At 43.0% G+C, this 22,240-nt stretch overlaps 1 protein-coding gene across 1 annotated transcript in view; it reads right to left on the bottom strand.

The window, feature by feature from the left end:
- The window catches only part of FAM189A1 (family with sequence similarity 189, member A1), a 130,794-nt gene that overhangs the window by 77,942 nt on the left and 30,612 nt on the right, over positions 1-22,240 (bottom strand). The gene's annotated exons all lie outside the window — the stretch shown is intronic.

The following is a 22,240-nucleotide window of genomic DNA, read 5'->3' on the forward strand; positions in this document are numbered from 1 at the left end:
CCTGGCGGGCCCGGTGCTCGCCGTAACCGGCGGCGGGAGAGCAGCGCGCCTCGGGGATTGTGGGTCCGTGCGGGCACGCCAGGGCGGCTATGGGCGGGGCCAGAGGCGTGTGGCGTCAGAGCCGGCGCGCGGCCTGGGCGGAGTCTGCGCGTGACGTCACGGAGGTGCGCATGCGTCCCGGGGCGGGCTCGGCCGCTGCGCAGTCGTGGACAGAAGCCGGGTTATCAGCCCTGTCTTGGGGATTCGGGTTCCGGTTTTCATGCAGTGAAAGTATCTTCAGTATTAAAACATACCAATAGAGAACAAGCGCTGTACTCAAGCGTGCTGCGCAGTTCAGAACCACACAGCATCTAGGCGATGCTCAAGAAATATTGAGACTTGAAATGGGGGCTGTTTCTAGATAGAGGTAACTAATGAATGTGGGAGGAAAATCGGGTGAACAGGCCGGCAGGTGCTTGAAAGTGGAAGTGCAAAAGCATTTATTTATACACAAAGCCGAACATAAATTAAAAACCCAGAGGAGTCCCAAGTTTGCTTTGCCTTCCCCAAGCCCCTCACTCAAGTTTAACCCCCCGCGTAACCACTCACCAAGGGTTATTTTAATGCTCCTAAGCGCCGATTAAAAACACGTTTGGTAAGGGAGGACTTTCCTCCCAAGCAGTACTTGCACTATGTCAGCATTTATATTTTAAGCCTTGCAATTCCATCAAAGTAAGACCAATCCACACAGCATGTTTTTGCATGTTCAAAAGAGTTGATCTTTTGGGAAGCGCATCTTATGTAACTGCCTTGGGCCCAGAACCACGATTTTAGCACAAATGGGTTAAGAAAGCTACAAACAGAAATGTGCTCTCTCAAGAGACTGCCATTTAATTTTGGGCATCACTGATCAAGAACTGCAATAATGTGAATCTCCAACATTTCTTAATTCTTAAGATATTAGCCTCAGGGCTCAATAAAATAAGAAAGATAAGCGGGCATCATCCCTCATAATCTGTGGTGTGTGCACTCTGTATATATTATTTTAATTGTACAACTCTAATAACCAAAAGGAGTCATTTCATTAGCTCAAACCATCAGCAATCTGCTGCCACTGTTCTAGAGATCTTAGCAAATGTGTTCCTGTTCTGTTTACTGACTTTTAAAGAAGCTGAATTTCTCTCTTTGTCTTTTTATAGCTACCCCAAAATTGGATAAACTCTTCAAAGAGCCAAATATATTGAGTTCTTTAATGCAAACATGTTCAAAGGGAAGCAATTCAAACCACATTATTTGAATAATAGCTTCAAAACACAACCTTATTAAAATTTCATTAAATGTTAGTAGCATAAAATTTTTGCTTGTAATTCAATATGAAAATGCATTCTGATAATGGCCTGGAACTGCCATAAGTATAAAATGATATTCCATGTTGTGATGCGAGTATGCTAAAATCTGGTAGACTGTGAGTAATAACTTTCTTTTCCACACAAGAGCCAACAATAAGCCCCCAAGCGTCAACGGTAATGACAGAAACCTAAGAAACACAAATATATCATCAAGACACTCATTTTTCTACAAAGAAAACACCCATCTGCCTCAATTTTCTTGAAAACTAAAATTTGGACTCAAGTTCAAAGAAACTGCAATCAAGAATGTTGCAAAAAGTTCCTCCAGAAGGATTAACTGTGCCCTGAGTCAAAAAATTTCAGCAACCAAGGGGTAACTGAGAAGTGGAAGATAAGATGAAAGCTGTGGCCAGCAACTGGACCGGCTTCTCTGTGCTTGTGAGTTTGTTTGTTTATTAAGCTGCTCACTCAAACTAGCAAGCAGCCCAAAAGGTCAGGCTACTCCCTGAGACTGTGTGAGAAGCGGCCATGTGTGTCAGCAGCACCTGTACCCTGAAATGTGATGGAGCTAGGTTAGAAACCCCAACGATACTGGGAGAACTGTTGACATTCTTTCCATGTTCAGTCCCCCAGAGTCAGAGAACTAAGTGAGATTCCCTAAGTACTCAGCATATGGCTATTTACTAATATGTTGTCTTCTCCCAGGGGGGCATGTGAAGGAAAGTATTTGAAAAGTGATCATACTTCAAAAGATAGTAGAAAGATACTATGGCAGTGAGACACATATACACACAAAAATCAAAAATAAGATTGGAAAGAAACTTATCCAAGATGGTCTTCAAATTACTTTTTTTTTTTTTTTTTTTTTTTTTGGTATTCAAGGTATTTTTAGAAATAGAATTCAATCCTGATTTTCTTGCTTGGGAGATAATGAAAAACTAAATCCTGAATGAATTTCAGTGACATTATGCCACAGCAATTATGCAACATTCAAATCTTCAGTAAAGTCAGTTGGTAGATTTTGTTCAGCTAATGAAATGATAAAAACAGGTGGTTAAAACGACAACAAAAAATTCAAATACCTTATGGTAATAACTAATAACTTTATAAGTAGACCAAAAAGAAAAAATAATATCAAGTTTCTTCATGGGAAAAACTAAACCATTAGACACTTGGCAAAGAAATGCCTAGTGCCGATTGCTCTTTATATGTCTCTCAGTAATTAAAGGTTTCATTTCATCTCCTTGGTAGCAAATGCCTGCTAAAAAGCTTTAATCATCTTTATAATTTTACTGCATTCTCCTCTTCATTCAAAGGTATTTCTTACAGAACCAGAAAAATGCTTTAAATTTTCTAAGAGCAATTCAGTGCTAAAAGCAAGTAAGGAGTATGTGAGAATGAAAGGGATGGTTCAAGGATGCGCCCACCATAGAGCTTTGCTGACGTTTCTGGGAGAAGCTGATTGGCAGCATGTGAGCAATCGATTGGGGGGGGGGGGTACCCAGCAGAGAAAGCAATTCAGATACGGTAGTGGTTGCAATAAATTCCCAGAGTCCATTCACTTGTAACACAGATCCAACCTGGTTAAATCACATGCTGGGGTTGCCTAAGAACACAGTGTCCCTCTTGAAAGAATACTTCAAGTGGCAACAGAGCTTTCTTGGCTGGTGGAAGCAGGTGGAGAGGTGGATCTTGATGAGACAACACTTTCCAAGCAGTGCGGCCATTTGGCCCAGAGCTTCTTCTCACTCTCTTTTCAGGAATGGGAATCTTGCCATTACTCGGGGCCTTTTACTTATGAAAATTATTAAGATCTGTGAAGTTATAATATTAGGATTGCGTAAGGTATTAAGTTCCTTTTTCTTTGCCTGCTGCTGCTCCTGCTCTGTATCCTTTCCTGGGATCCAGGGTGCAGGCCAACCACAGCTACTGATTTGCAAGTCCCATCCACATCCTTGCAGGGGTTATGTGGGAGCCTTCCTCTGAGCTGACCTGCAGTGGGGTAAGGTAAGCTTCCTGCCTTTGCTCAGGAATAACCTGCCTCATTGGGAATTCAACTCAAAAGAGATCAAAGTATTGAGAAACATTCCTAATGCTGCCACCTGACTCCCTGGACCTCCTGGGTAGCCAGAGAGAGTAAAACCTCCTTTTACTTGATCCGCTTGAAGTTGGTCTCCATCATTTGATACTGAACACATTCCATTACGTGGGTAGGGAAGAGATGATGGGTGTGAAGAGGTACTAAAAGAATAAGACGTTGTTTAAAAGTCATGTCAGCTACAAAAGGTTAAAATTACCCATAAGGATGTTTTAACATAATTACATGTGATCTGTATACTGCCAGTAATACAGGAAAGAAAGAGAGAAATCAAGACTGTCCATATAGAAGGCGTTCAGGTGGGCACACCTGTTAGGCTTGCTTTAATCCTCTCTGCCCAAGTGTGATTATTAAGTGCCACTTCAAAGAAATCCAGCCCAACACATTGCCATTTAACAGGAACAGTCATTCAGCTTTTCCCTTCTTTATCGAACTTCAAGCTATTTGTCTACATTTATAAACAAGCTATACAACCCAAATAACATGACTGCTTTACAAATGAAGTTATTACCAAAGAGATATAAGGAGTAAGGAGGGAGGAGAGGTAATCCGAAATGTTTACTTGCTCTCAAAAAGGGCTTTACTGGGGGGACAAATCCTCTTCACTTACCTTGTGACCATGAGTAGAGTTGAGCCAACCCATCAAGAGACTGAAATTGGCAGTGTGGAGAGCTGGGATGTGGGTGCAGCCAGAGGCTGTCGGCTGTGATGGAGATGCAAGCTCAGTCCTGCGCAGGAGCCAAACTCAGGGGTCAGCTGGCCTCTGTGGGCCAAAGGTCAAGACTCTAGAAAAGCCCAAAGTGATGAGCAGCCAGCCCATTCCAGAAGGGAGCTAAGCTGACTCACTGCAGGAGGCTTCTAAGCAGCAGAGGAGGTGTCTCGCCCCCCAGGAGGTCAGATGTGGGAGGGCCCAACTGTCCCCATTGAAAAAGAAATGGCAAAGTAAGAAGATAATCCCGTTCTACTTGATTCTGAAATTACACTCTCCCACCCACCACTCCCTGCCAGTTCTAAAGCAAGATGGAGTCATTTGCTGGCCCACAGAGGAGAAGCAATCTCACTGTGTCTCCCTCTCTTTCTGTTGAGCCTTAAGCTCAACTCTAAGAAAGTGATCCGGCAAAACAAACTCTCTGGCCACCTAACAAGTACAGTAGATTGAAGGAAGGAGACAGTCAAATTCTTGAACAGATGGTTACTATGGAGTAGAACTAATGGAAGAAATAAAAATAGACTATATAATAAAAACATAATAAAAACACATGAGGAGATATTATTAGAGCACAGCAAAGTGCTTCTTGAATACAGTAATGCATGATTTTTTTAATTTAAAAATGTTTAGTAATTAAAATAATATAAAAAAATGTTTATTAAAGCTACTAGAAAAAAGAATGGTTCTCACTCAAAACAGAACTGCTGTTTTAGGATGTTCAAATGAAAGATGTGTCACACCTACAGGACAGAAAGTTAATAAAATAAAAATCACAAGTGAAATATCAAAATATGATGGGTAGAAGCAGGACATATTATAATAAACAATAGAAGCTGGGGGAAAGAGCAAAGCATACAACAGAGAATAAGCAAAGACACAATATCAAAGAAAAAGCAATTCAAATCTTTAGTCTAAAGTATTCTGAAAATGGATATCAAGGCATCCTCACAAGAATGCCTTAATTTTCAAGATTAAGGAGAAAAACCATCTAACCGTCCAGACAAAAAGAAGTTACTTGTAGAAAACATCAGTGGGACATCACAATTCTCCTTTATAATCATATAAACTAACACATAAGAGAACCCCATTTAGTGGCCAGGGAATATCGAGGGCTAGTATCCATGAGTTCTCTGCCCGGCAAGCTATTGTGATGGTCAGCACAAAGGAGCATTCTACTGGTCCTCCTGTGAGCTCCCACCAAAGAGCCGACTCATCTGAGGCCCCACAGGAGGCCAAGCTAGCAAGCAGTGGGCAGCTGTGAGAGTGAATCTCGGGATATTTATGTTAAAATCCCACTGGACAATATGAGTGTCAATTATAATACAACTGTTTGTGAGGCTTCTCGAAATGGCAGAAGAGAAAATTGTGCTAAAACCTGGGCTCACACAATCTCCGCATCCCTCGAATAAGAAGAGGGAGGAGATAGGAGTGAAAGAAAAATCATTTTATGGGTCACCTCCAGGTGACCAGGAGGACACAGGAAATATTTAATTGGGAGGGTGGGCTGGCTATTAATCTTTGGTCTCTCAGTTCTAAATCCACTGCTCTCTGATGCCAGCTGGTATCTCTGCAAACTGTGTTTTTCTTTGTTAGATGGCTTCCCGTTGGGTTCTTCCAATAAGAGGCGATGGAGGTCACTTGAAAAGTGGGTGGAGAAGGGCTTGTTTCTTCCTGTCAGTATGGCCCTAGAGATAACCTTGCTTCCAGCCCCCAGCTCCTTCCAGCACGCCCAGGACCAGCTCCACCTCTTGCAGAGATGCGAACAACAGAGTACTACATCCCCACAGATATTAAACAGACAACGAGTCTATTATATGCTGCAGTGTTTGCATTTGAGACCGGATGCGATGGGCAAATTGCTACAAAAGAATAACCTTTCCTCTCCAAAACAATGATGCCAAAACCCTCAAAAACTGAATAGTCGTGAGGATTACTGACTCTCTAACTCAAAAGTTTCCCTTAAAGAAAACCTCAAAGTGGGGTGATTTCACAAATAAATTCTACCGAGCACTAAGAAAGGAATAACACCGGTTTTCAGTAAATATTTCCAGAAATGAAAAGAGACTCTTGCCACTGTGTTCTGTGAAGAAAGCATAACTTTAATATTAAAATCTGACAAGGTCATTTTGAAAAATGAAGATGAAGGCCAATTTCCCTCATGAATATATAATCAAAAACCCTAAACAAGACATTGACAAACAAAATCGAGAGATTCAGCACGAGCCAGATGAATTCAGCCCAGCAAAGCAAGCTGATTGCAACATCAATCAGGGTCAATTTACCATATTAGCAGAATAAAGGAGGGTGTCTCATATGGTCATCTCAAAAAAGGAAAGTCACAAGAGAAAACATTAGCCATGATTTTGTTTAAAGCATAACACGAAATAAAATATATATATAATAATATAAGAAAAAAAGGAAACTTAGCAATATTGAGACGAGAACTTAATCACTACAAACAATATGTACTAAACATCACACTTCATTATAAAATACTGAAACTATCTTCTCTGAGATGAGAAATAAGACAAAGAAACCCTCTATCAACACTTTGATTTATCATTTGACTGGAAGCCCGAGCCAGTGCAATTAAAAAAAAAAGAAGTTGTGAAAATTAAAAAGACACAACACTATCTTTTTTCCAAAAGACATGATTCTTTATTAGAACATTCAAAGGAATGGCCAGCGTTCTGGAAGTTCAAAGAAGCAGGTGGTAAGTGGGGGCAGTTCCACATAGTGGTCACGGCCCAGAATAAACCAACTCTGCTCCAGACGCTGCCCACATCCTGCTAGAAGGTGGTGATGATTCAGGGGCAGGGCAGAGGCCGGGCTCAGAGCCACACTGTACTGAAGGTCAAGGGCACAAGGACAAGAACACTTGTCTCTTCTGATGCAGGGACCAAGTTCACTGCACTTTAAAGAGCTGGTCAACATATAAAGAGACTTTCACAAAATGTTTCTTAGATGCAGCCACTGTGATTTGTTACCTGGGAAACCAAACAGCCAAGTCTTAGAAATGAAAGTTCCATAGCTGTGAAATTATATTAAAATGCTGTGACTTTTTCAAAAGGGTTCCTACAAAGTGGTTGATGGAAAACATGATGCTTTTTTTTTTCTTCTCACAAGGTTACTGAACGTCATCTTTACAATTATCTGGACAGCAGCTGTCCTTTTCTCCAGGAGCTGGCCAGGGGGTGGAGTTTCCCACCTGGGGAGAGCATGTTGTTTGGAATCTATGGCCCCCCAGAACTTGTCCACCACAGGTGCCAGGCCTGCTGCTTTCCCTCTAAGAAAAGTGGCTAGGCCGGGACACAAAGGGGCTGATGGAATGTCATTCCGAGAGCAACGATCTGAGAACGATGCGAAAACCGAGAGAATGATGACAGGTCTCCACCAATGTGTTCTTCTGGCTTCTCCAGCAAATGACAGAAATGTTTGCTGAGACCCCGCCTCTGCCTTGCTGAAATGTCACATCCTCCAAACGCTGCACAGGACGATCAGAGAGGTGCCGCCTGGTTGGGACAGGAGTGGCATGGTTTTAAACACAGACGTGTTCCCCAAAACAGGGAACAGGAGATGGGGGGGATCAGTGAAGGCCCGTACTCCACTCTCACCTGGCAGCCTTGGGCACCAGGGGTGACAGCTTCGAGAAGGGGCAGTCACAAATACAAGGGCCCTGGTCCTGCCTGCGGCCAGTTGGGGCCCCAGAGTGGAAGCAGACCCTAGTCCAATCATAGCGCCCCCTAGCGGGGGAGAAAAGCCTCCTCATGAGGTCACACAGGAGAAGGTGTCAGAAACAGATTTTGATGGAAAAAAAATAAGACGGGGTATATACCCCACAGAAACAAAATCATTGTCTTGAAAAGAACTCTGCAACTGTTGGTTGCTTAATTATTTACAATAGCCAGGAAATGGAAACAAGCAAAGTTTCCATCCACAGATGGTTAGCTGGATTCAGCAGGACCAGCCAGCATCAGGACCAGCCAGCGTCAGCTCATGAACCAAACAAGGACCCCTAGGCAGGTAACTGCACACAGTAAGCAGCAGTTGCTCGTGTAGCACTACTCAGTCATAACTACCATTTGGAAAGAAATGTTGGGTAACTGGCTTAGGGAATAAGTGATATACAAACAGACATAAAAATAGGGACCATTTCGGGCTCTCCCTGGTGGCGCAGCAGATTAAAGCACAGCGCTAAGAAGCTAAAGACACTTCAGCATGAGTTGGACCCCCGCCCTGGAGATGACCACATGGCGCGGCAGACCTCTCCTGACCCGCCCGCTGCTCCCCTCAGCAGTGTACTTCGTCGATCTGCCTGTTCTGCTCCCCACTCTTTCTCTGGTGAATCGTCTCAGCACTCCTGCATTTCTGGCCTATACCCCAGTTCTGTATGCATAAATAAATAAATCTTAAAAAAAAAAAAGTAGGGACCATTTCAAAACTAAACCTTCCATGATCAACAAAGCTTACAAACTGCTGGAGATCTAAGAACTTTCTTCTTTCTTATGGGAGACACCTAAGCTGCACCAACTCCTTTTTCCATTTTCTGTGAAAGGCATTTAAATGGCTGGCAGGAAAAAATGGGATGTAATTATTTTTGGCAAGCAGGATGGGGATATAAATATGGCCATTCTAAGGCTATTTTGAGAGCTCTTTTCTCCATTAATTTCTCATTCATTTGAAAATCTAATATAAAGTAGTCTGGCTGTTAATGGGCTTAAACTTTATCAACTTCCAGTGGAATTAATTCTTATTTGCCTCCAGTGTAAGTGAACTGCACTTGCCTATTAAAGAAGCAGATTCTTATTTGCTGCAGTGTAAGCAAACTGCATATATGTACTCAAACACAGACCTGCACCTTCCTAAGCCAGCATCATCCTGTTTTAAAAAAAAAGTCAGTGAATGGGGACCTGACACATCAAATTTTAAGATAAAAAGCTGGATAAAAAGCTTGGACACAGGGTTTACAGATAAGGGGTGCATTCATGGATGTGTGGGTGTGTCGGGAATCACATGCCTTTAAAAAACGGTTGTTCTCAATTTTCAGAAAAAAATTAATTGCTTTCGTGTGTTCATTTTCTCCTGGGGTTTTAATGGAAAGAAGCTTCCAGCAAGCTCTGTATTATATCAAATATTTGATGTCGAGTGAAAAGATGCCCACTTTGGTGCGCAAACAGCAAAATGAAAAAGCACAGGGAAAATGGTGTCGGTTTACAGCTTGAATACACGAAGTTAAACAAACTAAGATCCCAAGGCTTCACAGCTCCTGCTCCCACCGTGATCTCCTGGAAGGGATCAGCAATTGACAGCCCAGGCCGCCACTGAGTCAAGGCGGCATCTGGGGCACAGATTCAGACATAAAACTCAACATAAGATTTTTAACCTTACCCATTTGCTAGGAGTTTTTTAAATCAACCTCCCGAATCTGGAATACAGTCCTCCAGCAGCGGATCCGCTGTCCAGGTCTTGCAGAGAGTCAGCTGCTGATGTGTAGCTAAGCATTTGGCTAAATAATTGGGGGCCTCTGTGAAGCTATCGGGGCCTCCTTGTCTTATAGCTCCGTTCTCTCCAACATGCTTGTCTGAACCCCTCTCCCTTCAGCAGCTCTATACTCTGTTCGTGTGCCCCAAGCTCAGGGAGATGCTGTTTTCTCTTACATTGCACCTAGAAAGTAAGCTTCCTAGATAAACTATGGTGGCTACAGAACTCACGCATGCATTTCCCTTCTCATGGGTCACAGTCCTGCGCTACCTATCTTCTAATGTGTGGCTGTGGTTGCCCCACTAATTTTGTCCAGTGTTATAATCGTCTGCCGTGGGATAGGAAAGAAAAAATTCTGAGAAGAACTTTTAACTACTGAGTTCTTTAAAATTTTATTTGTGGTAGTCTTATTTGTGAGAAATGTAAAAGTGGATGATAAAAAATTTAAATCCATAGTTTGGTCCATCTAACTTCACAATTAAAGTGCTAAAAATTAAGTAAGGTTTTATTTGTTGGTTTTCTTGATCAGCATAGGATGGAGATGAGTTGTAATAATGCAAGTGGATTTCAAATCAGCTCAGAATTATTCATCTTCCTGCATAATCACGGTACTCTAAATTGCAGAATTGCTTGTCCTATGGGAGTGTCTGTTCTGTGGCTAGTAGAAACAGCAGTACAAGGAGAGATGATCCCAAATGGCCATAAATATCTAGTATAGATGAGCACAGAATTCTGTGCCACCATTATAGCTACACATTCAGGAACATTCCATTTGAGGACCTGACTTGTTGGGCCCCACCCACCTACCTACCTGGGATATCTGCCACACAACTCTTCCATCCTTTCATGGGCCCTGGGCAATCAAAGCGTAGTGCCGGCTGAGAACGTTTGATGGTTTAGTGGGTGCCAGACGTCACTCATTGTGTTCAACTGCAGAAAGATGTCATCCACCCAGCTTCCCTTGGATCACTTTTCTAGGACCCTGGTATGTGGGAGTCCATCCAGCCACCCTGAAGAACTCGCAAGGGGGACAACTGGGAAAGATGGGGTTTGATTTATCTATCTGCTGAAGGAGGTGCGGTTGTTTTAAGGCACCTTGTTTGTGACACTTTGTTACAGCAGCCTTGTATATATTCTGTTCCATATCCTAATCCCATCATTATTTTAATTGGGGTAATTAAATTTACATAATACTTTAGTGAGAAATGACATCTTTATAAGATTTCTATTGCTTCATTTATTTTAAAGTATGTTTTGTAATTTTTCTAGAGTTCATAATTTTTGATTTTCCTATAAGTTCATAATATTTGGTGTTAATTTTGAGACTTGGCATTTTGAAGTTTTTGTAACTATTTTTAAAAAGATTCTTTTTTCCATTTTTCTAAGGATATGGTCCGCTTTTTCAAATGAGTATCACCCTGGTGTTTTGTTTTTTTTTTTTAAATAATATATTCCATCTCAGTTGTAATCCCCATGGGGAGTTTCACCCTGTTTTTTTTTGTTTTGTTTTGTTTTTTTTTTTTGTTTTTTAAAGATTTATTTATTTGTGCATACAGAACTGGGGTACAGGTCAGAGGCTCAGGGGCGGTGAGAAGCTTCACCAGAGACAGAGTGGCGAGCAGAACAGGCAGAATGATGAAGTACACTGCTGAGGGGAGCAGCGGGCGGGTCAGGAGAGGTCTGCCACACCATGTGGTCACCTCCGGGGCAGGCGGGAATCGAACTCATGCAGAAGTGGCTTTAGATTCTCAGTGCTGTGCTTTAACCCGCTGCGCCACCAGGGAGGGCCCAGTTTCACCCTGTTTTTGACAGCATTCTTTATTTGGTGTTATAGAAGCTATACAAAGCCCTAGCGTGATCCTTCTGCTTGCTCTTTTTCTCAATCCTGTGTCCAAATTCTTAGGAAGTTCTGCAGATCATCTGGAATCTAATCACTACTCATTACTACCACTGCTACCCCTACCTGGTCCAAGTCACCATCATGGTTTCTAGATTGCTGCTTATATTCATCAGGGAGAAACGGGGCCAACAAGAGGTGTGTGTGTGCCTGTGCGTGTGTGGCAGAGAGAGAGCAATTGTTTTAAGGAACTGGTTCGTGCTATTGGGGAGCAGGGTAGAAAGTAGGCTGAAAATTCGGGGAAGAGCAGAGTCCAAACAAAGCCCATCAGCTGGCAGAATTCCTTCTTGCTCAGAGATGAGCTTTTTGTTCAGTTAAGAACTTCAGCTGATTGGCTGAGGCCCATTCACATTATGGACAGTAACCTGGCAGACTCAAAGGCCGCCATCTGAAAACTGCCTTCACAGACACATCCATGAATTGGCCACGAGGCCATCAGACTCTCCTCACTGGACTCCCGCCTTACCTTCTCCCCAATTGCCTCATGTCCACTCGCAGCCAGAGTGATGCTTTAGTAAATTAAGTCAGACTATGTCACTATCTACTTACCACTTCCCCATTTCACACAGTCAAAGTCCCTAAAATTACCCCAAAGACCTACTTTTTCTCTCATCTTTCTTCTAAGATCTGGACATTCAACAGAGGCAGGAAAACTGGAGTCCAGGAAGCAGAAAAATCTTCCAGACTAGACACAGATTCCTTGGGGATGGAAGGAATCCGTTTCTCAAATGTGGGGCTTTGGGGTACAAGTCAGTTCCCTTGAATATTAAAGAAAATGCTCATCCTATGTGAATAGATGATTTAAAAGTTTTTTCCAATGAAAAAGCTATATATAACAAGTTTAGAATACCACATGACAAAGTCTTAGTTTTAATTAACTCTCAGAATTCGGCACATCTCTAAAAAGACTTTTCTTTCTGATCACACTGTGCCAGGTTTTTTTTTATACTTGGCTCATATTTTTTCCCGAGAGCCAGTTATATCAGAGTAAGACCTCTAGAAAAAAAATCACAATATTCCTTTTTATTTTTAATTTCACTTGCCAAGAACCCAACTGTTTTAAGTAGCAATTTTTCTTTCTTTCTGTAACTCAATAGGAACATTACATTTCAACTGTATCTCTGTACAAAAACGATAGAGCACATTCTATTCTGTCTTTTATTTTAAAAAGTACAGGATGATTACCTGATTAGGAAGGGTGAAAATCTGAATAGCCACATATTAAAAGTTGATCATGTATTATCTTTCAGTCAACATGCAAAACACATAAAATCAAATCTGATCATTAAATAATCCAAACATAATTATCACTTGATGCCGAAATATTAAGAATAATATGCTGGGCTGTTTGTAGCATTTAGACACTGATCCTTTCTAGTGATGTTTATAATTTAGTTGCAACAGAGTTCAGATAAGCAGAGCAAAAAAATAAAATATAAAATAAAATAAGAGGAAGACATTAGATTCAAGGAGAAAAATAACTATCTTACTGCTGCAGACTGCATCATATTCTCCCCAAATTCCAATGTTGAAGCCTTAGCCCCAGTGTGAATGCATCTGGAGATAAGGCTTTTTAGGGGGTCATCTGGTTAGAGAATCACAAGACAACCGCTCCCGTGACCCTTTAACTCTCCCTCTGCATGTATGTGCACAAAAAAGGAAAGAAAGAAAACATCACAGGATTCAGACTCGGCAAGAAGGTGCTGTCTACAACCCAGAAAGTCAACTCTCACCAGCATTCTACCAGAAATTCCAGAACATAACTTTTGCTGCTGAGCCGCTGTGTCTGTGGCATTTTGTTATGACAGTCTGAGCTGAGTAAGACAACTATTTAGGACTTTTTCTTTTTAGAGTAAAAATACATTGAGTTCAATGCGAGCTAACAAGTGCCACTGCTTATATATCTCTCTGTGATTTTTTTATGGGAGACAAACCATTAAAAATTAAATAAATTTCTTTCTCTAAGTTTCTAGTCCATAGTATAGTTTTTTCACATACTGCAAGCTCAATTTCCCCACACAGGAATTTGGACTTTTCTGAAGCCAGTTTTTAAAATGTGGTGACTGATTTTGACTCTTACCCTGGTTCATGGCTAGGACAGATGGCTCTGGGGACCAGGAAGAGCCGAGAGCATGCAGGACCTGATCCCAGGCAGGGCAGGCTCATTCAGAGACCATGGTGGTGAAAGCCCAGCAGACTGGGCTTGGATCCAGCTGCCTCCCTCCCCCCAAAAGCCAGTGACCTTATGGGAGCACCTCATTTCACTCTGACCCCTAGTTTCTTCTTCAGTTGCACAAATAGCAAAGGATGAAAAGTTCACCCACAAAGCTTCACTGAGTGCTTGTCACACAACAGAAAACCTTCTAGAACGATCTAGAATCTATTTGAATGGAAGAAAACTCACTTGGAGATAAGTCATTGACTTGAGTGTGGTATTAATGACAGTTCTCTGAGTAATTTCTTCAAAAAATACTTCCATCCCATCACACTAACATTTGTTCGCCAGTAGGGTAACTGTCACAGCTGATACAGTCACACGTGTCTGCATAGGAAAGGCGATCAGGCAAGTTCACGCAAAGGCAAGTTTTGCACCAGCAAAAAGCACAGGCTCCCAACTACAGGCTTCAAGTGGGTGAATATTGCCTAACATCTGCGTGCTTCAGCTTCCCTGTCTGTGAATGGTGTTGAACAGTCATGCTAACACGCAGGATAATTGTAAGGATCTAAAAAATGACACTTGCCAAGCCGTCTGCTGAACACGTGGATTGCAGGGGCTCTCTGCATTGTCCATACTGGTCTTTCAGCTTCCCTAAAGTCATCCTGTGGCAGTTTCCTACGATGGAAGACAACAGGCCCCCACCCTCAGGTGCTTCAAGAAACAGACAGGACAAACACCTGCAGAGATCCACCAGTGCAAGCAACAAAAGGAAGAAAAAGCATAATGTTCTATCTGAGCTAGAAGGACATCAGGGGAGTGAAGACTGGGGAGGTTCTGAAGACTCCAGATTCCAGCCATCACCCCGCCCCCACCATCTTCAACAGCAGCCATGAGCTCAGAAGCTAACAGGAAGGATGGGGAATTTTCACTGAAATGTGCTCTAATATCTGCAGGTGACATGAGTTGAAGCAGACAAAGGTCACTCTAGGAAATATGTGTGTGTGTGTGTGTGTGTGTGTGTGTGTGTAGTAAAGATGTATTTACTTATGCATACAGAACTGGGGTACAGGACAGAGGTGCCGCTGCAGTGAGAGGCTTCACCAGAGACAGAGTGGGGAGCAGAACAGGCCGACTGACGAAGCACACTGCTGAGGGGAAAAGTGGGCGGGCCAGGAGAGGTCTGCTGCGCCACGTGGATCATCTCGGGGCAGGGATCGAACACATACTGAAGAGGCTTTAGCTTCTTAGTGCTGTGTAACCCTCTGCGCCACCAAGGAGGGCCCCGGAAATATGTATGTTTTTAAGTCCCTTGCAATCAGTGTTCAGATAGCACCTCTCATGAGCTCAACAAAGAAAGATAGGACCAAGATGGAGGAGACAGGGCCATGTCACAGGAGTTGGACCCTCCCTGGCTCGGCTGAGGGGGTGGGGGCTTCAGAAGGAAACACAAAACTCCAGGACCTCCAGGTAGTGCCCAGCGAGCAGAGACACCCCATTCTCTCCTGGTGGAGAGAAATAGGGCTGGCAGGCACTAGCTGCCTGGCAGGGGAAGACTCATACACAAGGATGCCACAAGGATGCCTAGGAGAGAGACAGAGCTGATCACACAGTACATCAGCAAGCCGAGCCGGCAGGGAGTGTGTGCAAACACTCACATCACCGCTCCCTCAAGCACGTAAACAAACAGAACCAGAAGGACTGCAAAAACAGAGCGTGACGACCAGAAAGAAAACAGAAGCCAAGACACATAAGCTCCCACAAGTACTTCTTGGACCCTAAGATCCTAATAAGACAATAAATCCAATACCAGAAGGACGTGAAGTGATGAACGGAGGGCCAGCGGTTAAAGGAGCCCAGAGACAGAACTAAGGAAACCAATTACAAAGTGAGAATTAAACCCTCACCGTTGCTGAGCTCATAAATAATCCAGAGACAGCGAGGAGCAGAGCCGACATGAGTGAAGAGCAAACAAAAGGCACAGGAACAACGTGGGAAGCCACGGTGACTTGGTGGAGGCTGAGATACGTGTTAAATTATAATGAAGAGGATCTGGGTGGCGGCTGGGGGCTTTCTTCTAATTCTAGAAGCTAAGGTGTCTTATTGTGAAGAAGCACCAGCCCCAAGTTTAGAATGAACTTCAGTTTCACTTCAGTGCTTCCTCTGTTAATTTCAAATAAAACAATTGTTTGAAAGACACATTGAATTATTAACTCATAGCTCATATCTTTTGTCATTCTGTGCATGAGAGAGTTCTGAATTTATGACCACCTACCATGAAAATCGGACCATTTCTGTGTGGCACAAGTCAGCGAACGTATTGCTTTTGCTGTTATGCATTTCTGTACTACTCTGTTTATTAGCAGTATGCTCCAGCTTTTATTTGCTTAAATATAGTCATTACTGCAAGTGATGACAGTCTACTCAACCGCTCACTGATGAGCCCATACACACTGACTGCTGCCTTACGGCTAAGTCAGACCGAGGCCTTGCTTAGGTGCAGATGAAATCATGGCGGCTGCAGATCTGTGAAGACGAAGGGTAACCCAACTGCAGCTCATACCAGAAATGCAAGTGTGATTTACGTTTAGGAAATATGGTCTGTGCTGTTAACAGAGCTAGGGAGAGACATCATGTGATCACCTGAGCAGTGCAGGGAAGGGATGAGGACAAGGCGGGCGTCCCGCCTCAGGAAAAGCACTGTATAAGCAGATGCTGAGGGAGGTGCTAAAGAGAAGCCTGCAGCAGCCGAGGCCTTGCCTCCGAAGTCTGTGTCTCTTTCGTTAAAAAGCATGATTTGACTTTTTAACCCCACTTATCATGCTGAACACAAATGCAAAATTAAGTTGGTAAACCTTCATTTCAAGTCTATTCCAAAGTCTCCTAGATTTAAGAATTAGGGCAGGTATATGTCACAGAGAAGGGGAGCAAAAGACCAAGCCCAAGACCTCACTGATTTATCTACAGATTCCAAAGTCTGAGGACAGACCTTACATTTCCTTAATGGCATTTTCCAATATCACTTTTCACTAGGCTCTACAATCTATCACAAGTCTTCCAATTTTGAATTTAAAAGAAATGCAGGTGGATATGGGTGCCGAGAACTTGTGAAATTCACCATAGACAGCGGAACTTCACGTAGAACCTTCAAAAAACAAAAGAACTATGCTAGTCTTATAACCCAAAAGCTAGAAAAGGCCCACTTTCCTGAGTGACAGAGAGCAAGAGGCTTTGCTGCTAAAGTCTGAAACATAACAAGACTCTGCATCAGGGAATTCTGCATTGGTCCATTAGGCAGAGGAGAAACACTCTGCAGGCATGTTTGTGAGCGACGGCATTAAAAATTCATTTACAGAGCATGTGAGGATATATGTGAAAGTCAAAAGACTCCACGCCAAACCAGTTATAAGGAAAAAGAAAACTTGGGGGCGGGGGAGGGTAAATCAGATCAATAAGCTTATTCCTACCAAAGGCAACCAGTTAGGAAATGAGCCAGGCAAAGTCCACACTTACACTTAAAATATAAGAAGAAAACCAAGCAAGAATCACTAAATAAATTCCAGAGGGAAAAAAAAATAGATGAAGAAAGTTGATCCTACCACATATTGAAAAATACGATAAAGTCTCTGGTATCAAAATAGGACAGTTGTGGTAAATGAATTGGGAATCAGTGGATACAACAGAAATATCCAGAGATAGACCCATTTGTGAATGGAAATCTAGATAGGCTAAAAACTGCTACTTAAACATTTGCGGGGGAAGACTTTTAATATGTGGTATTGATATAATCAGACAGCCGTGCAGAAAGGGATGAGAAGGAGTCTGTTTTGATACCTTTGCCACCCCTCGTCTATAGGGTATTATATAGCTAGGAAGGCGTGGTGAATGTCGCTCTAAATTGACCGAGTCCAGTACAGAGCAGTAAGTCCACAGAACCAGGGGCTAGAACAGTGTGCACAGTATTGTTCCATTTCATTAAAAAATGAAGAGATAAAACAAGAACTTGAAAGAATAACTGCCATGGGGTGGGGTGTGGAGGAAGAAACAAACAGGACTGGGGGGACTGGGGTGACAATTAGCATTTTTTTCAGTGTAGTTACCGTGCAAATTTGACTTGATAATAGTAAAACTCCTATATAATTTTCAAACAAAATTAAATGAAACATGAAAGAGATCTTAACAATCAAAAGCAAAATGAAGCAAGTAAATAAAAGTGCAGCAGGTTGGCACCTTAAAGTGACCTTAAGATAAACAATTTCACTGTTAGCTCTCTCTGCAGTGGTCTATATCCTAATGTATCATCAAGGGTGTATGGGCTCCAGGCACCCCCTTTTCAGGGAGAGGCCTCAAAGTGTCAGTAAGCAACTGCAGAAAGAAAGAGGGGACAAAGTTACTTTGAGCAGACAGATACGGTGAGAGGAATTTGAAACTGGGACAGTTGATAAAACAAATGATTGGCATCGATTAGATAGGATAATGGCATGTGCCATACCATTTTGGTAAGAAAGTCCTGTCTTTTGGAGATACATATTTGAGTATTTTGAGATGAAATGACATGAGTCAGATTTGCTTTAATAATCCAGGGGAGAAAAGGTGGGGAATGTCAGTGAGACAAGCGCAGCCAGGAGTTATGACAGCTGAATGCGGATTATGTAGGTTGGACACATTATTCTCTTTACTTTGGCAAATGTTTGAAATTATCCAAAAATAACAGTTAAAAAAAAAAAAGAAGGAGGGATAGAGAGAGAGAGAGAAAGATGTAGGCTCCAGATTCTTGCTCTGCTACTTGTCATGTAACCAATTTTTTAAAACTCCCTGTTTTGGGAATCTCAGCGCCGGTATTTTTTTTTTTAACAGGACCCAATAAACCAAAGTTATAAAGCAAATTATTGATGTAATCAAGACCAGTCAGATAATAGGAATGAACAAAGTTCGGCTATTTTTATATATTTATATAAGTATGAAACAAACACACAAATACAATTCTGTCAAATTACTAAAAACATTTTATTAAACACAAACTCAAATAAAATTGCACATGATACTTTAAAGGGGAAATCAAGAATTGAGTTTTTCTGCTTGGTAATTACACAAAATAGCAATGCTAAAGTAAACTAAATTTGTGCCCAAGTATATCCCCCAATTATTGCCAAACCCAAAGACCAGATACAGTGGAGTCATTCTGAGCAACAGCCACCAAACTGCATACAGCTATTAACCATAAATAATAGCAATTTGGGGGGCCACAGATGCTAAGTCTGCTGTTGCTAAAACTCTGCTGACATATTCTGCCTATTGTTCCATAAAAACACACAGTAATCAGATTAGTTATAAAGCCAAAGGCAAAACATGGTTCCTTTTAAAATACCCTGGTAAGCAGAATAAAGTAGAATGGAGAAATATTTTAATAAAAATAGTCAGGGACAGACCTCAAAGCATTAAGGGACGGGATCTATATACTCTTGGGGTTTACATTCAAAGACTCAATCAGATTTAAATTTATCACTTATGTAAAGTAGAACACCAATCTCCCATTAAAATTATCATAACTGCTGGCTTGTTAAAATGCTCAAGTACATGAGAGACACAGAGGAAAAGTCAATATTCTACAATGCCAACAAGGTTCCTATACTAACCCAGGAAACACAGGGTCTGGCCAGAAATCACGAAGTGAGGCCACAGACTCAGGTGAAGCCTGTCTTACTACCTTAGCAGGAAGCCACTCACAGAGGCAAAGTGTCCTAATGGTGAGGTTGGGGGAAGTCACACCAGTGACCTGGACTGGACGGCGGGAAATGTCTTCACCTCTGACCCACAAAGAGGGCATCAGGTTGAGGCTAAATGAATAAACTGGACCCAGTCGGGCTCCTGTCAAGAGGTCACCAGGCTCTGCCTTTCATCCTGTGTCCTCCAACTAGTTCTAGAACTGTGTGTGAACTCACTTCACAGCTAACCTCTTGAAAGCGGGCACTGGCCTGATGGGACACCCTCCCAATCTTGACTCTTACGTTAACAATCAACTTCTGGGTGCTCCCTGGTGGCGCAGGGGATTAAAGCGCAGCCCTGCAAGCCAGCTGCAGCGGCTTCAGTGTGAGCTCAATCCCCGCCCCGGAGGTGACCCACAGGGCGCGGCAGACCTCTCCTGCCCCACCCGCTGCTCCCCTCAGCAGTGTGCTTCATCCATCTGCCTGTTCTGCTCCCCACTCTTCCTCTGGTGAATCCTTCCACTGCCCATGCACCTCTGGCCTGTACCCCAGGTCTGTGTGCATAAATACATAAATCTTTAAAAACAAAAAACAATCAACTTCTGATTTGAGGTGTGAATTGTCTTTGCTCCTAGACAGTTCATATGTTGATGGCCAATTTCCAGCCACACACACGGAGGAGAAATCATGCTTTCCTCTCGGTGAGCATTAGTGCAGCAGAGGCGAAAGGCTAAGCCTGGGCTGTGCAGGGTCTTCTCCACGGTCATCTACTGTCAGGAAGCCCAAAGAGAAGCCAAGTTGCTAAACACCGCATGTCAAATTGAAAGCTAAATTTTAATTGTATACCACCTACAATATCTACTTCTTTTCTAAAAGTTAGGAAAAATAAGGACACCATATTTCCACATTCTCAAAATAAGCAAGAGTCCTGCCTGGAAGAACCAGGGGCATCTCACTGTCCCTGTGGATACTGAAGACATTTGAAAACTGTCATAGCTGCCTACTTGTTCTTCCATTTCAGATGAATGGATATCTCGGGCTGCACGGGTTTTCCAAACCAACCACTAACCGTCTAATCGCAGGCACCAACTGTGACCCACCATTCTGGCACTAATTACCCCGTACTGCACTAATTACCCTGTGATGCCAAGGCTCTCCCCACACGACGCCCCCGCCTCGAAAGCCGGGCCCAAACCCCAGCGCCATCAGCACTCCGACCTGCCAGCTCTAAATCAAGGGCTTCCAGAAGCCCCTCCTCAGGTTCAGTGAGTTTCTAGAACAGCTCGCAGAGCCAGGAAAACACTCAATGTCTTTGGATGAATATAAAAGGTACAACTCATAAGATCCTCGTGGAAGACACTCCCAGGGCGAAGTGGTGGAGGGCTGGGGGAGAGGGGCCTCCATGCCTGACCCTGTGCACCACATGTTCGCTGACCTGGAAACTCTGTGAACCCCATGAATTGGGAATTTTGTGGAGGCACAACTGAGTAAATCATGGGTTGTGGTTGACTGAACCTTGCTAACCCAGGAGTTTGGGGGGGGGGGCTGAATGTCTCAATCCTCTAATCAACTTGGTCCTCTAATCACTTGGTCTTTCTGGAAGCCAAACTACTTTCCTCAGTCTGGATGCCTATCACTAGCACTCAAAGACACACCTATCACTCCAAAGGTTTTAGCAGTTCCAAGCAAGGAGCCAGGAACAAAATCCAATATAATAGATACTTCCATAATCTTAAATCTATATTCTCTATAGAACACCCCAAGGTCTTCCAAGTTCTGTTAAGTCTCAGGCTATCTCCTTAGAGACTGGTGGAGAGAGAGGAGATGTCGAGGCAGACCCCTACCTTAGAAGATTCGCTTGTGTTTTTGAACAAGAAATTCAGACAATTTTAGACTCTTCTACTACGACATAAAGGCATTTAGACGAGGTGAACGTAAGATCACTGATGGACTGTAAGATCTCTGAAACCCCAACTCTCCAAAATAATTGCTGTCCTTCATTGGGCACTGGGACTTGGGTCACCCTACACTGGTGAAGCGCTCCCTACAAATAAGCCTCTGGTGAGGAGTTCATTTGAAGAAACAAAGTTCTCTTTACTGACCCAAAAGCTGATGTCCAGTTTAAGCTCAGGCACAGTAAAAGCATGGGAATCTTCCGTCTCAGCCTTACGACAAGGAAAAAAAGCTGAATAAACTGAAAATCAACAACTTTCTTGGACTCCTCAGGGGATTTGGACCAATTGCCACCAGCAGTCTGAAAGCACAGGTGAGAGCTAGTCACAGCAGAGGCCTGCTCACCTGGAGAAGCTGCGAGAAGCCCGAGCGGCAGGAATCCTGAAACAGTGGGGACACAGAGCTGCGGATGGGGCTTCACGAAGAGGTTCTAGAGAAACTCCCAGCCCTTCGGACGGGTGAGGATGTAAGAAATCAGCCCTGGGAAGGGAACCTCGCCCCGCTTGCTTCCAGCGTGTTCTCGGGTTTCCAGCCTCCGCTTTTAAGTATTTGCAAGTCTGTTCTGGAACTCTTAAAAGAACAGAGTGCCCAAAACTAGAAATTTATTTAAAAAAAAAAAACTTTTAATGGTGTGAGCATGGCAAAGGGACCCCTGAAACACTTTCAGCAACGTAGAAAATGAATATTTGCTATCATCGAAAGTATCAAATATCCATGAGTTCATATTGCTATAAATAAATGATTGAGTCACTAATACATGGGGCAGAAGAGACCAACCTTGCCGCGTCCGGCTAATCGGAGCCGAGTCCGGCGAGGGACGATGAGGTTAAAGAAAACACAGGACACCAAGGTTCTTCATCCAGGAGTCTCTCCCTTTATTGTCCGTGACCCCCTTTATATATCATTAGGCAGTA

The sequence above is a fragment of the Condylura cristata genome, unplaced genomic scaffold, assembly GCF_000260355.1.
Source record: "Condylura cristata isolate star-nosed mole 26May11 unplaced genomic scaffold, ConCri1.0 scaffold00035, whole genome shotgun sequence".
Taxonomy (NCBI): Eukaryota; Metazoa; Chordata; class Mammalia; order Eulipotyphla; family Talpidae; genus Condylura; species Condylura cristata.